Below are 16,413 nucleotides of genomic sequence, written 5' to 3' on the forward strand. Positions count from 1 at the left end.
TTGTTTGAATTACACATGTTGAGAGGGTAATTATTTCTATATATAAAAGTACTACTCTACATAGTTTCCATCACACATTTATACAATCATCGAACCCATCTCTTGAATCTGCTTTGAGAAAAATCTAGGTGTACATTGTTGTACTCAGTCCTTCACAACTGGTTTCACCTCATCTGTCTCATCAAATTGTTGTCCCTGAAGACTGTCCTTCATGGAACTAAAGAAATAGAAGTTTGAGAGAACCAAATCCAGATTATATGGCGACGGTGTACCACTGACCAACCTAGTTTTTTGTTAGCAAGTGATTCAAAAAGCTTACTATTCATGGTACAACTACATTCCAGAAAATCTAGGGAAACAGTATCCTTGTTACCAAAAACTATCACCATGATTTTCTGTCTCTTAAACTCCTTAAGCCTTGGAGAAGAGATGTGGTACTATTTCATGGACTTAGCTTTAATTTCCTGATTATAGAGATACACTCATGTTTCAGCTCCTTATCAGACTGGAAAAAAAAAAAAAAAAAAAAAAAACCATTTGTTTTTAGTGATTTCAAACACTTTCAGCAGATCAGAGCAGATTTCCACCCTTCTCTCCTTCAGCTTGGGTATCAATGCCCAAGGTAACCACTTTGCACACACTTTCTGGTACCCAAAGTCTGTAGCATGTTCCATAATGATTTGTGACCACAGTCCACTTGTGTTCATATATTGTGAGTCATTTGTCATGTGAATCAATTCATCCATGTCAGTGGGTGTGGCTGATATTCTCCCACTGCATGGCTTGTCTTTAATACTGGTTTCCCCTTATTTAAACTTTGTCATCCAATTGTTCACATTACTCCTGTTACTAGTGTCATGTCCACAAACAACCCATCATGTTCTGTCATTGTTGGATAGCTTAAAACCCACCTTTTTCAAGAACTCATTGATGGCATTTTAGTTCTTCCTGAAATCCATTATTTGCCTGTAATGAAGAAGAGAAGATACAACAGAGGAAAAGATACTCTATCAACATGTGCAATTTGGATGACCTGTCTCAGTTTATAAAATGTTATGTCTACCTTTACATTACTTTTGGTACAACCATCATAGATTATGCGTTAGATCACTAATGATTCAATTAAGCTGAGCTTTTATTTTTTTTCTTTTCTCTGGTCTGCTGCTTATGTTTTCTATGACTTCTATTTCTTAAATTACTTTTTTAAAAATACATTTCTCTAACATTCAGAAAATGGCTATTTTATTTATGCTCATTTATTTCAATGACTAGTAGCAAAAGTATTTATGTTAATATTTTTACACAACTGAATTACAATACATGGTAACTTATCCTGTTATGTTTGGGTTCCAATGTGGAAGAGGAAAGAAAACAGTAATTACCATTTTAAAAAAAGATAATCATTCTGTATTCTGTCAGCTCTGGAGAGTAGCTTCAGTATAGTTATAAAGGAAATGAATGAAAGGAAAGCAGGGATAGTTGTTGAGGTGCTAGAAAAAATATTAAGATGATGTTAATCATATATGTTTGTTATTTGGTTAAGTAGTGCAGGAAAGTGTTACTCTCTATGGCTGGTGTAGCACTATCATTGTAAACAGAATCAAGGGAAAAGAAGAAAGGAGTGAGTGATGGCATTTGAAACTAACAAAGCATGTCTTGAAAGTAGCTAAAGGAGTTTTTATTAAAGTTAGTTAGGACTAGAGTTACTCTCGATACAGTACAATTTGGCATATACCAGGACATGCCACCACAGATTCTGTATTTTTAATGAAACATCTTTATGGGCAGTACTTAGCTAAAAACAAGCCATTCTACTTTGCATATGTTGATATACAGAAGGTTTTTAACAGGGTACTTTTCTCTGTATTTTAGTGAGTTCTAAGGAAATTAGTGTAGGATAGTGGCTTGTGAGATCTGTACAATATATATAAAAGGATACTCTTAGGAAAGTTAGGTTTGGTAAGAAGTTTAGCAAGAAATTTAATGTATATGTAGATGCCCACCAGAGTTCCATTCTCATCACTTTTAGTCATTATAATCCATAAGAAGGGTTGTTCTTGGAAACTTTTTTATGTTAAGGAGCATATTTCTGCTGGAGCATGTTTTTGCTGCAGATTCAGTCAAAGAGTTGCAAAAATTTCATACTGAAAGCACGATATTGAGGCCAAATACCTTAATGCCAGTGTGTCAAAAACCAAATCCAATGTGAAATGGAATTGGTCTTACTTGATTTATACAAAATGACCTGATAAAAATTCCATACTGTGAACTCAATGCAAAGAAGAGGTACATTAAAAGTGCAATGAGCAGACAAAGAAATATAACTTCAAAGGTGTGGTTAGTAGCAGTGGAACCCATGAAATAAAATCAGTGGACTGATCAGGTGGTTTATTAGATATATGTATTGGTTTCTGTTATCTAGGAGACCTAATTATTGTAAGAGGTGGATGTAGTGTCTGTATAGTAGCTAGAGTAAGACAGAGTGCATTAAATGTAAGTAGCTGCTGCTTTTATTGGCAACAAAATGTTGTTTATGTGTGAAAGTCAGACTGTATGAAGCATGTGTAAAAATGTGTACCTGCATGGGGAAGATTTGCAGAGGTTGGGGTAAAATGAAGGAGGTATACTCTCTTACATGTGTATTGCTTGCATGAATGCAAAGCTGAACCTCTGTGAGATGAGAGAGAGACTAAAGTGTAAAGGAGAGGCAACTGTGCTGGTATTAATATTTGATATTATGAAATAGCAGTGTCTTGGATGAAAAAAAGAAAATGCCATGTTTTGTCAATAGAAGGTCCCCTGTGAAAGAGAATGTGTGAGAAGAGTAAACTCAGATTCCAGGATACCAGCCCTCACAGACAAGTTGATGAAAGACCATGATTAGCAATACACTGTTTGGCAGGCTTGTCTAAATCACATCAGCATAGAAAACTGAGCATTAAAATTATGATGATGTAAGATATAATTTTGCTCACTAGCAGTTTTTTTTTAATGTTATTATTATTATCTAGATACTTTTATTTTGTTTATGTCCATTTCTGTTCTTTGTCCTGTTGAAATATTTTAATGCTGGAGGTAAAGGAGTGTGTGGTTATGTGCTTACTATATAAACTTGTCTGTGCCGTGGAATGTGGTGTTGGCATGTAGCTTCTTCTGTGTAACTTTTGTTCTGTTTTGTTCTTTATATCTACAGAATGCATCCATTTCAATCTTTTCTTTTGTGATCGGTTATTTCTTTAGTTCAAGAGAAAGTCAAAATTATATTTCTTCATTTCCACATTCAGCTATGTGTGTTCTGGTTGAATAAACTTACACCATTTACCTCTTTTCAGGAGAATAATGTATTTTTCACTAAATATGGCAGTAAACATTTCTACATATTTAACTTTTAATGACATGTTATTTTAATGGATGGGCAATCTATATTCTAAAGCATTCTGCTGGCAGTAAAGTTCACTAAATTTGTAGTCAACTTCACATTATTATTGCTATTGAGTGAGAGAGCAGTGCATGCCATCAAAGTGACACTGGGGTCAAATATACGAAGCCCAATGCTGGAGGTAAAGGAGTGTGTGGTTATGACCACTCATCTGATAAGGGTACACCAGGCTTCTTTCAAGCTTCTTACCAAACCTAACTGGGATTGATGCATCAAAACTACTGAGTTTATGCCAAAATTTGAAAGAATTATAGTTATTATCATTTGAAAAGGTGGTGAACTGGCGGAATTATTAGCATGTCAGAAAAAATACTTAGCAGCATTTCTTCTGGTTCTTTATGTTTTGAGTTCAAATCCTGCTGGCATCTACTTTGCCTTTCATCTTTTCGTAATTGATAAAAAAAAAAAAGTACTAGTTGAGCACTGGGGTCAATGTAATCAACTTCTCCCTCCCTTCAAATTTCCCAGCCTTGTGCAAGAATTAGAAGAAAAATTGTTATTATTTTTGCCAGTCCCAACAATATATGACTATACTTCAACTGAATAAACATTCACAATGTATAAATATTTGCAGTTAATGACAATGTATGCTCAAAGTAATTATCATTTCTATCTAAAACTGTAAAGTTATGTGTTTGATGGGGGTTATAGATAATTTCCTATTTGTCATAAATGACATGTTTCATCATCATCGTCATCATCGTTTAACGTCCGCTTTCCATGCTAGCATAGGTTGGACGATTTGACTGAGGACTGGTGAACCAGATGGCTACACCAGGCTCCAATCTGATTTGGCAGTTTCTACAGCTGGATGCTCTTCCTAACGCCAACCACTCCGAGAGTGTTTATTGGTAATTAACTGTAACTTTTTGAGAAATCCTACGTTTGTCCATTAGGTTTTAACAGAAAAGACTTGATGATTCAGTAAAATAGTTTGATTAAGATACATTTTCATATTTTTAAAGTTTTGTAATGAGTAGCAGATATTGAAAATGTTTTACAAAAACTTGATACTAGCAACAGTTCCTTTTGTTGCACATTTCACCTGTCATCAGATGTTTGGAGTGGATTTGTGTTTTCTTTTGTGCCATGATCACCATTGTATGTGAGCACAGATTGGCAACTGATTAAACAGACCCTGGTACTTTAGTATTCTAGTCATGTTCTACTTTTGATATAAGTGCCATCAAGTGAACCTCTATACAGTTGCTTATAATAACAGTCAAATTCCTTCAAATCACACCCTACCATCTTGAAATTGGAGGGAATTATTGGACAGTATGATCCTAGAACTACTCAATCAGGACCCACTTGGAGTTAAACAACAACTATCTTTGTAACTGGAATCCAGTGAGGAACTTTTACACACATTTCTTAACTTGCTTATATGCTCAGCTGAATAATCCTTTAAATTTTTAGTGTTATAAATATCCAAACAAGTTCTCTCAAGTATGTATTTCCTCTAATTAAAAAATCTGTTCTGGCCCCTTCTTTCATACTTTATCACCTTGCATAAAACTGACTCCTCTACTCAGGTATCTTAGTGTTGCAAGCTATATGGAAAGCTCACTAATGTGCTGCCATGAAAAAAGCATCCAGTACACCTTGTAAAGTGATTAGTGTTAGGAAGGACATCTGTCCATAGAAACCATACCAAAGCAGACATTTGAGCACAATACAGTCCTTCGACCCACTGAATCCTGTTAAATCATTCGACCCATGGCAGCATGGAAAACAGATGTTAAAAGATTATTATTATTCTTTTAACTCAGGGTTTTGTTGGAACTCTTGGAGTCTTGCATGAGTAACAGGTTTGCTACCTGCGGCCTACATCACCATGCTATTTGTTCTCTTCAACGATCTAACATTTTCCTGCTGACTCTACTCTGGCTGTGCCAAGGAGGCAAACTTTTTGCAACAGTTCTATTGGGCATTATCATTATTAAGATGAGCTGGTAGAATTGTTAACACACAAGACGAAATGCTTAGCGGTATTTCATCTGCCACTACATCCTGAGTTCAAATTCCGCCAAGGTCGACTTTGCCTTTCATCTTTTCAGGGTTTGATAAATTAAGTACCAGTTGATGTAATCGACGCATCCCCTCCCCCAAAATGGCTGTCTTTGTGGCAAAATTCGAAACCATTATTATTATTAATGATAATAATAATTATTATTTTTATTAACCACAAGGGCTAACATAAAAGTGACATGAAATGACAAAACAGAACAATACAAAGGTTTTTAGAACATGTAAATAAAATAACAAAGAAACAACAAATAAAACTCCCACAAAAGCCACAGGTACCTGACCAACAGGGCAAGAGCCCTTCTCTTTTTATTTTTTTTTTTTTTCATAGGTGTATACTCAGGCTTGGCTGATAGCACTTCCGTATCTGTAAAGTTTATCCCGAACAGGCAGTACCCCTTGGTAGCATTACTAGGCAAGGGATTCCTGGAAATTATCTATAGGCTCCAGTCCAAAAGTCCTCCAGAACAGACCGGTCAGTTGATCTTTGTCGACGCCCAGAGTTTCCCTGAGAACATCATCATACTTTTCCTCCACTAACCCTCTATAGAACACTATAATAAGGTGAGCTGGCAGAATCGTTAGTACACCGGCTGAAATATTTAACAGCATTTTGTCTGCCTTTATGTTCTGAGTTCAAATTCTGCTGGGGTCAACTTTGACTTTCATCCTTTTGTAGTCAATTAAATAAGTACCAGTGACACACTGGAGTTGATGTAATTCACTTACCCCTCTCCCCCAAATTTCAGGCCTTTAGTTGAAAGGATTATTAATATTATTACCAAAACCAACAGTGCTGATTTTAAAATTTAATGTTGCACTGTTCTAGACTGTAAATTAAGTGTTTTATAATGTATTCTGGCTTTAAAATCTGCCCAGTTTAATGTATTTTAGCTCCCTTTTACCAGTAAACAAATAGTAAATATAATTGGGATACTTCAATTGTAAGAGAAAGAGAGAAAAGGAGTTCATCCTAATTAAACTAAATTACTGAATTACCAAGTATTTTCTGATAAAACTGAGGTCAATAAATAGAAAAATTTAGGTCTTTCCATAAAGTATTTGTTAATTACCAATAAAAATATCACTCCTGACAAATAACCATTCAACTATTTTGAGCATGTGTTCTGCTATTACCCCACACCTTATATATATATATGAATTTAATAAAAGAGCTGCTAATAGTTTTATGCTTTTATGATACTTTAACTCTTTTACTCTTATACTTGTTTCAGTCATTTGACTGCGGCCATGCTGGAGCACCGCCTTTAGTTGAGAAAATCGACCCCAGACTTATTCTTTGTAAGCCTAGTACTTATTCTATCGGTCTCTTTTTGCCAAACTGCTAAGTTATGGGGACGTAAACACACCAGCATCGGTTGTCAAGCGATGGTGGGGGGACAAACACAGACACACAAACACACATACATATATATATATATATATATATATATATATATATATATATATATATATATATATATATATACGACGGGCTTCTTTCAGTTTCCGTCTACCAAATCTACTCACAATGCTTTGGTCGGCCCTAGGCTATAGTAGAAGACACTTGCCCAAGGTGCCACGCAGTGGAACTGAACCCAGAACCATGTGGTTCATAAGCAAGCTACTTACCACACAGCCACTCCTGTGCCTCGGCATATTTATAAAATACGCCATGTATCTCCAAGCGATCTTTCAGTTAAAGTATCCTAAAAGCATGAAACTATTAATAGTTCTTTCAGTATATGTATTAAAATGATATCTATCTCTCACTGGATAGAGTACTATGGTTTTTTTTGTTGATTCTACTTCTACCTATATTGCATCTATAAACTACATATATATAAAATATATGTGTGTGTTGTGCATTTCCATTTGGGTAGTGTGTAATCTTAAATGGCTGGGACTGGCACTATCAATAATAGTCCTTTCTACTATAGGCACAATGCCTGAGATTTTGGGGAAGGGGGCAAGTCAATTACATCAACCCCAATGTGTAACTGGTACTTATTTCATCATCCCCAAATGGATGAAAAGTAAAGTAAAGTTGATCTCAGCAGAACAATAATAATAATGATAATAATAATAATAATCCTTTCTACTGAAGGCACAAGGCCTGAAATTTGGTGGAAGGAGGTTAGTTGATTACATTGACTTCTAGTGCTTGACTGGTACTTATTTTATCAACCCAGAAAGGCAAAGTTGACCTCAATGGGATTTGAACTCAGAACATAAAGACAGATGAAATGCCTCCAAGCATTTTACTCGGTGTACTAACAATTCTGCTACTCACTGCCTGAATGATAATAATAATAATAATCCTTTCTACTAAAGACACAAGGCTTGAAATTTTTTGGTGGGAGGGGACTAATCAACCCCAGTGTCTCACTGTTACTTTATCAACCCTGAAAGGATGAAAGCAAAGTCAGCTTCAGTGGAATTTGAACACAGAATGTAGCGACAGGCGAAATACCACTAAGCATTTTATCCAGCGTGCTAATGATTCTGCCAGCTTGCCACCTTAATAATGATAACAATAATAATAATAATAATAATAATAATAATAATAATGGTGATTTCAAATTTTTTGCCACAAGAGCAGCTTGAGGGAAGGGATTAAGTCGATTACATCGACCCCCAGTGCGTAACTGGTACTTATTTAATCGACCCTGAAAGGATGAACGGCAAAGTTGACCTCAGCGGAATTTGAACCCAGAATGTAGTGACAGGTGACGTAATGGTAAGTATTTCGTCCAGCATATTAATGATTCTGCCAGCTTAATAATAATATGGAGCAAACTACAAATTTAGTGAACTTTGTTGACAGTAGAATGTTTTAGAATATAGATTAGACAATAGACGTCTGTTCATTCAACATATAAAATATTTTTGAAAAGAAAACTTTTGCTAATAAACGTAATGTTTTCCTACTTCTCCAATTAGCCTTCTACTTTAGCTATATGGTTGTAGAATGAGGCAGTGTATTTTCAACAGCTAAGAAAACTAAAATTACTTTTCTAACTATGGTGGACATATATAAGATCCATGATCAAGAAGTAATAGTATGATAATACATGAAAATTTTCTGCATTCTTATATTAACCCTTTCGTTACCAACCCGGCTGAAACTAACTCTGGCTCTGTAGTACAAATGTCTTGTTTCCATAAGTTTTGAATTGAAATCTTCCACCAAACCTTAGTCACAATTTATGTTCCTAACACTAGCTTAATGATAACTAAGTTATTTTACTAAATTCTTTGTTATATTTAAAATAATTGAAAGAAACACAGAGCATCTCAAAATAAATATGGTAACAAAAGGATTAAGCATGTTTTTTTCTAAGTGCATGTCCTAACATGTTAAAGAAGCAGGCACATGTATTCAGAACAATGTCTATTAACAATGTCTATTATTGTCTAGAAAACTAAAAGTAATTAATTGTCTAACATATATGCTGAATTTGTTTCTGCAATATACTTTTTTGCTGATGCAAAGTTTATAAATTGAAAAGAAATAAAGTTTTTTTTTTTTTTTAGCATATTCTTAAATATACCAATCACTTTCTTAGAAAAAAAATATTTATCTTGTTGATAAGGTTTGAGACTCATTTTCAATTTGATAAAACAATTTTTCTTTTTTTATATATGAAATGTTAAAAAATGAATGAGGGTTATTAAAACACTTATGCCATCTTCTTTCTCCTCCTCATCATCATTAACATAAGAGACTTTCAAGTGACATTAGTACCACTATCAGTTCTCTGTTTCTGGCTTCAATTCTTTCTTTACTTCCATTAATCTTAATGGGATTCAAGAGCAGAATGCAATTTCATTCTTTTCTCTGTGTGGGACTTTCATCTGCTTTCTATTTTATGAACTTTCCAATGACTCTAATTTTCTCTTTTCATTCATGAGTTTTGTAATCTTTGAATTTAAGTACTTCTGATTATTTTTTGTTGATTGAATGAATATTCTAGGAATAAAACCATCTTGTCACAAATAGAGAAGAGATATTTTTCATCAGATTTTATCTTTTAAATTAATTTTGTCATCTTTTATTTCCCATTTCATTGAAGAATGGAAGGATCAGCCGAACTAGTAAAATGAACTATTCATAAATATATTCAGTAATGCTCAACTATGAAATACCTAAATGCTAGTGGCTAAGGAAAATATTTATCTTTGTACTAACATCTATGTTGTTTGCCATTGGAAATTAATGTGGAGTACCATAAAAGCAATCTACCTATCATAATTTTCAGTAAGAAAAAAACACAATTTAAGTTCTCCCCCATGCACTGATATCGAACATTTAGTTATCATCTCAGTTTTGATTTTCATTTGGACTTTAATTATGCTTCTAGGACTGCATTCTTAATTTTAAAAATGCCAGTTCTTGCATATTTGTTTGTACTTCTACAAGAAAAATTCTTCTATAATGCTGCACACATCTGTTTACTATTTACACTTTTTGGTTTGTTTTCCATTAACATATTTATTTATAATAATAATATTCTTATTTGAAGTTTTTATTGTTTTAATTCATTTTCTGACCCACATTACTAAAAGCAAAACTTTATCACATGCTTCTGTATAATTTTTCTTAATTTTGTTTTCCTTTTAAAACCAGTGGGTTTTTTTTCTTCTTTTTTTTTGTGATCTCTCTAAACTGCAATAAACTGCAAACTCTGCTTATGACATCTTTTCTTAGAATGATCAACAGCTCTCCAAACCCTAACCATTTTATCACATTTCATATTCTAAAGCATAAATGATATTTTCTTTTATATTATATCATTTACAATTTTACAGTCAAATAAACAAGAAACTATATTAGATTCTGTTGAAAATACCATAAATTATTATTAGTCTGCAGGAATGGTTGCCTTAATAGAAGAACATTCAAAATAGCACTTATTTCTTTTAAGATGTTTGCTTCAAGGAACAAAAGAACAAGAGAAATCATGTATTTAGCTATGACTGTATATGTATTTAATAAAGTCTGTCCAGAGTTGCCACCCTTCGGTATTTCCTATTGATAATGGCTAAAGAGCTAGAAACGTATCTGGGAATCTGAGAGGGAGCAGCAATGGATAGATATGGTGTTTTTACACCTTTTTACCATAAGAAAGAATTTTTCTCCATAGTAACTACAGTGAATTTACCTTTAGAAGTGGAAATATGTTACAAACATATTTTAACTAATCTGAAGTTTGCTTATGTCTCATATATACATATATACAGGGTGCTCAGGCTAAATTTGATAGCTTGCAAAAAATGAAATGAAAACGCAATATCCCATTCAAAAATAAAAGTATTTTTTAAAAAATCAAAAAATATCAACTAGATTATGACTGGGATATTACATATCCATCTTCAGCTTACACTAAAGTCCCAATACAGCTCCAGAACTTGATGCATGCACTCTTCACTGTCTCCCTAGAAAGATCTTTGAATATTTCCTTGATCTTGGTCATCAGCTCAGCCTTGGTGCTACAGGCAGAGCACTTGGTATCTTTTTCACCTGTGCCTCACACATAGTAATCTAAGAGATTACAATCAGGGGAATTAGGAGGTCAGAAATTTGGGCTGGTAAAGTCATAGAAATTTTCTGACAACTATTTCTGACTCTTTTTTCAGAGGCATGGCAAGAAGCCAAATTCTGCTGTGACACATATAGCCTCCAGCAGCAACCATCTCTAGCCAGGGTTTGACCACCACAATCATCAGCAGCTTCACATAACTGTCTGAAAAGGCCCTGTTGAAAGATGTGGTGTGGTATGATGTCACCCTCACTGAAGACACACCCAAATACTATTACAGTTTGGGGTAATTTAGTTTTCATGATATGTGGGACTGTTGTTCTGGGTGTTGTGCTACTGATCATAATAGAGAAGAACCAAATTATCCCTAGTTCAGTAGGATGCCTCAGCTTGATCGGGAGCTTCTTTGCCTTCATCAGATAGTTCTCCCTGGCCTTGGCTGTCACTATTTGTCCTTGCACCTCTTGTATGAGTGATAGTAAAGGTCCTCATTCAAGGCCAACTTCATGGTGGTGACTCCAACACATATCTCGCTCAACAAAGCCTGGATTCTCTTGCTCAGATATTCCATCACCTTTTCCTGTAGTTGCTGGCTGAGTTCTGGTATGTGGATGCCATCAAAATTCCTGCTTTGTCACATGCTGTTGGCCATAGCTTCGTAGTTTCCATTGTAGCTGTCTGTGTCATTCATATTTACCTTTCCAGAGTTCACAGAGCATTAAGCAGTAGTCATGATGCTGGTATTTTCATACCCAGCACAACTCATGATGACAATGTAACTCTTTTCCAGTTTTCTCTCAGTCAGCTAACTTCTCAGTTGCAACCTTTATCTTTATGCTCTCCAATGCCATTGACTGTTCACCAATACATCAAGCTGTTCCTAAAAAGAGAAAACTAAAAAATGTTCATATTCAGCCCTGAAATCCTCTGTGTGTGTGTGTGTGTGTATTGATTGAGTTGTTTTTACAAAAGTATGTTCACAGAAGGAGATCTTTGGTACTATGCAGTGCCAGCCACCAAACTGAGTCTTTTATCTGTGGCCATGCTGGAGCATCGCCTTTAGTCAAACAAATCGACCCCAGGACTTATTTTTTGTAAGCCTAGTACTTATTCTATCAGTCAGGAGGCGCAATGGTCCTGTGGTTAGGGCAGCAGACTCACGGTCATAGGATCGTGGTTTCGATTCCCAGACCGGGTGTTGTGAGTGTTTATTGAGCAAAAACACCTAAAGCTCCACGAGGCTCCGGCAGGGGATTGTGGTGAACCCTGCTGTACTCTTTCACCACAACTTTCTCTCACTCTTACTTCCTGTTTCTGTTGTGCCTGTAATTCAAAGGGTCAGCCTTGTCACACTGTGTCACGCTGAATATCCCCAAGAACTATGTTATGGGTACACGTGTCTGTGGAGTGCTCAGCCACTTGCACATTAATTTCATGAGCAGGCTGTTCCGTTGATCGGATCAACTGGAACTCTCGACGTCGTAAGCGACGGAGTGCCAACAACAGCAATTTTATCAGTTATCAGTCTCTTTTGCTGAACCTCTAATCTACAGGGTTGTAAACACACCAACATTGGTTGTCAAGTGATGGTGGTGGGACAAACACAGACACACACAATATACACACACACACACACACACACACACACACACACACACACACACACACACACACACGCGCGATGGGCTTCTTTCAGTTTTCATCTATCAAATCCACTCATAAGGCTTTGGTTGGCATTAGGCTATAGTAGAAGACACTTGTCCAAGGTGTCATGCAGTGGGACTGAACCCAGAACCATGTAATTGGGAAGCAAAGTTTTTACCACGCAGCCACTCCTGTGCCTTCTTGCCACATAGCCACAGACTCATCTTCAACACTTTGACTAAGGACCCAGTACTGTAGCAGCTTAGGTTTCTAAACAACCTTAGAGATTTGTGAGGTGTAGATGTGGAGGTCTTCAAAGAGCATCTAGACAAATTTTTGTCTGAAATACCACATGAATCCACATTGTGGACAGGAGGCACAAAGAAGAGTAGTTCCATCCAACTTGCTACTTCACCATAAACAGTACAGAAAAGAAATTCTAACACACTGAGAGGTGGTGTCCCAGCATTACCCCCAACCTCTGGCTGAAAGAAATATATATATATATATATATATATATATATATATGTATATTTAGATATGCATGTATATGTGTATATGTATATATGTATATTTATATATGTATGTATATTGAAAAAGCTATGACTCTACTCTCTGGAGTAAAGATGAAAGAAATATGTAGTGATATATGTATGGAAGATCCTGAAAGGGTTGGTACCAAACTTTGGCTATATCATCCCCTGAACTGGACACCACTGCACTATTCCAAACGTCCCAGCTGCCCCATCTAAATTGAGGACCATGTACTACTATAGCTTTGGATTCAAGGGTCCACAGCTATTTAATACTTTGCCAAAACATCTGAGAGAGCTACGTGAAGTAGGAGATGTTTTCAAGAAACAGCTTGACCTCCTGCAGTCCAAGGTCCCAGATGAACCTACATCATGGCAAGAAACTCAAAAGAAGGCAATAGTGTTGAACTCTTTCTTTCACCAAAAGCCAATCACAAAAGAATGGCCAGTGAAAAGGTGATAGCACTGGCAGTGCCCCAGCATGGCAACAGCTTTGGGGCTGAAATGCGTAAAAGAATAAATGGAAATTCACTAAGTCATTGAAAAGGTTGTAAACAGCAGCAAAAGAACTTTGACTAACCTAGAACCAGCACATTAAACAAACCAACGATTAGTTGATTATATATTTAATCAACTGACTAACAGTAAAGAAGTGGAATTGAACCTGTGGATGTATTATTTATTTTTGGTGTAATGACTCTCCCAAGATACAACAAAATATATGAATAAGTAAATAAATAAATAAAAAATACTGGCATGACAATTACAATGAATAACAGTGATTGGGGTGGGGGATCTTGTTGATTTAAATGAATGGTCAAAAATGAAAAGGTAGCAATTATGGTAATAATGAATTAACAAATTAGAACATTACAAAATACTGTTATATTTCTGGATGGTCATTTTTCCTTTTTTTTTTTTTCTTCTTGCCAAATAAACACATACAGTATGTATTCATTCTTCACTCGTTTATTATAGTTCTTATTTTATCTTATGTCCATTGTCTGGAAATCTTTCAAAAGAATGGACTAAACAGAACATGAGGAGACACATCAGATGGAAGAGTCACCGAAGAGGTCACAGGTTTGTGATAAAAGATTTCCAGACAATGGGCCTAAGATAGAATAAGAACAATAATAAGCAACTGAAGAACGAATATATAGTGTGTGTTTATTTGGCAAGAAAAACAAAAATAATGCCCATCCCATAATATAATAATGTCTATTTCAACACACAATTTTACATCAGGAATCTTGCAAAACAAATTCATAAATGTTACAATATAAAAAATTGTTAAGGAATAAATGGAATAAATGAAGATATATATACCAGAGTATTGTAAAAGATATTAATAAAATATTGAAAATTACTGAAAAACAGAACAATCAAAATGAAAGGAAATGAAGTAATAGTGACAAAGGTACTGCTTTAGAGGAATAGTCAATAGTTCACAAAGTAACAATTCTTATGTGTCCATAGGTGATAAAATGTTATTCAGTTCTGTCCATGTTCATCCTTCTTTTGAATTCAATCCTTATCAAATTTGTTCTCGAGGTTGTATGAGTGGTGAGAAAGTAAGTAATAGGTGTGTATTGCGATCAATTCATCTCTCTCTCTCACACAAATTTGTTTCATTATGTCAATTGTTCCATCAGCCTTGGGTTTATAAAATAAGTGTCAGTAATGTATTGGGATTGTTCCAATCAACTGACCCCAGTCTTTAGGAACTTGTGGCCATGTCCAAAACAGTATTTTTAAGGCAGAACAATGACAGACTATAAGAAATGCCTTGCAATGTTTAATTGCCTTATGTCATGTTCCTTTCCATTCTATTTTGTAGTTGATAACTTAAGTGTCAGTCAAGTACTGGGGTTGATTTAATTGATTGTCACTCTCTCTAGAAATTTGTGGCCTTACGCTTCTGTCAAAAATTATTATCATTAAGGTGGCAAGCTGGTAGAATCATTAGCACTTTGTGCAAAATTTCATCTGTCTTTACATTCCGAATTCAAATTCTGCCAAAGTCAACTTTGCCTTTCATCCTTCTGGGGTTGGTAAAATGAGTATCAGTTGAATATTGCAGTTGGTCTAATCCACTTACTCCCTCCTACCAAATCACTGCCCTTGTGCCAAAGTTTGAAACCATTTTTATCATTATTATTATTAAGTCTGTGGGCAAAATGCTTAGTGGGTATTTCATCCATCTTTACATTCTGAGTTCAAATTCTGCTGAAGTCAACTTTGCCTTTCATCTATTCAGGGTTGATAAAATAAGTACCAGTGAGTACTGGGGTCAATGTAATTGACTATCTCCCTCTTACCAAATGGACTTTCTCCCTCTTACCAAATTTCAGGTCTTCCTATATAGTAGAAAGGATTATTTTTATTATCAGAGCAGAGAGCAGACAGAATTATTACTGCACTAGAAAAAAAACTTAGTGACATTCTTCCAGCTTTATGTTCTGAGTTTATTCTGTGAAGGCTGATTTTGCCTTTCATCCTTTCAGGGTTGATAAAATAAGCATCAGTTCCACACAGGGGTCAGTGTTATCAGTTAGCCCCCCCCCCCCAAGTTTCAGACATTGTGCTTTGAACAGAAAGGATTATTATTAACAAGGTAGTGAGCTTGCAAAAAGATTATCACACTGGGCAAAATGCTTAGTGACATTTCTTCCAGCCTTACATTCTGAGTTCAAATTCTGCTGCAGTCAACATTGCCTTTCATCTTTTCTGGGATGATCAAATAAGTACCAGTGGATCAGTAGGATCGATGTAATCAACTTACCCCTTCCCCTAGAATTGTTAACACACCGGAAAAAATGCTTAGCAGCAGTTTCTTCTGTCTTTATGTTCTGAGGTTGACTTTGCTTTCATCTTTTCAGGGTCGATAAAATAAGTACCAGTCATGCACTGGGATTAATATAATCAACACACCTACTTCCTCCAAATTTCAGGCCTTGTGCATAGAGTAGAAAGGACTATTATTATTCCTTAGGCTGTTTATTAGAAGAATTGTTGAAGCATCACACAAAAAATACCATTCAGTATTTGATACTGGCTCTTTGCATTCTGTGTTCAAATCCAATGGAGATCAACATTGCATTTTATCCTTCTAATGTTGAAATAAATTACTAGTCAAATACCTGACTAAATGCAATTGACCAACCCCCATCTCCCAAATTTCAGGCCTTTGTGCCTGTATTAGAAACAGTTATCATTCTTAGAT

General features: G+C 35.3%; 1 protein-coding gene across 4 annotated transcripts in view; it reads left to right on the plus strand.

The window, feature by feature from the left end:
* The window catches only part of LOC106880060 (WD repeat-containing protein 7), a 100,407-nt gene that overhangs the window by 63,315 nt on the left and 20,679 nt on the right, over positions 1–16,413 (plus strand). The window lies entirely within an intron of this gene.

This window comes from Octopus bimaculoides, chromosome 6 (genome assembly GCF_046866305.1).
Source record: "Octopus bimaculoides isolate indiv1 chromosome 6, ASM4686630v1, whole genome shotgun sequence".
Lineage (NCBI taxonomy): Eukaryota > Metazoa > Mollusca > Cephalopoda > Octopoda > Octopodidae > Octopus > Octopus bimaculoides.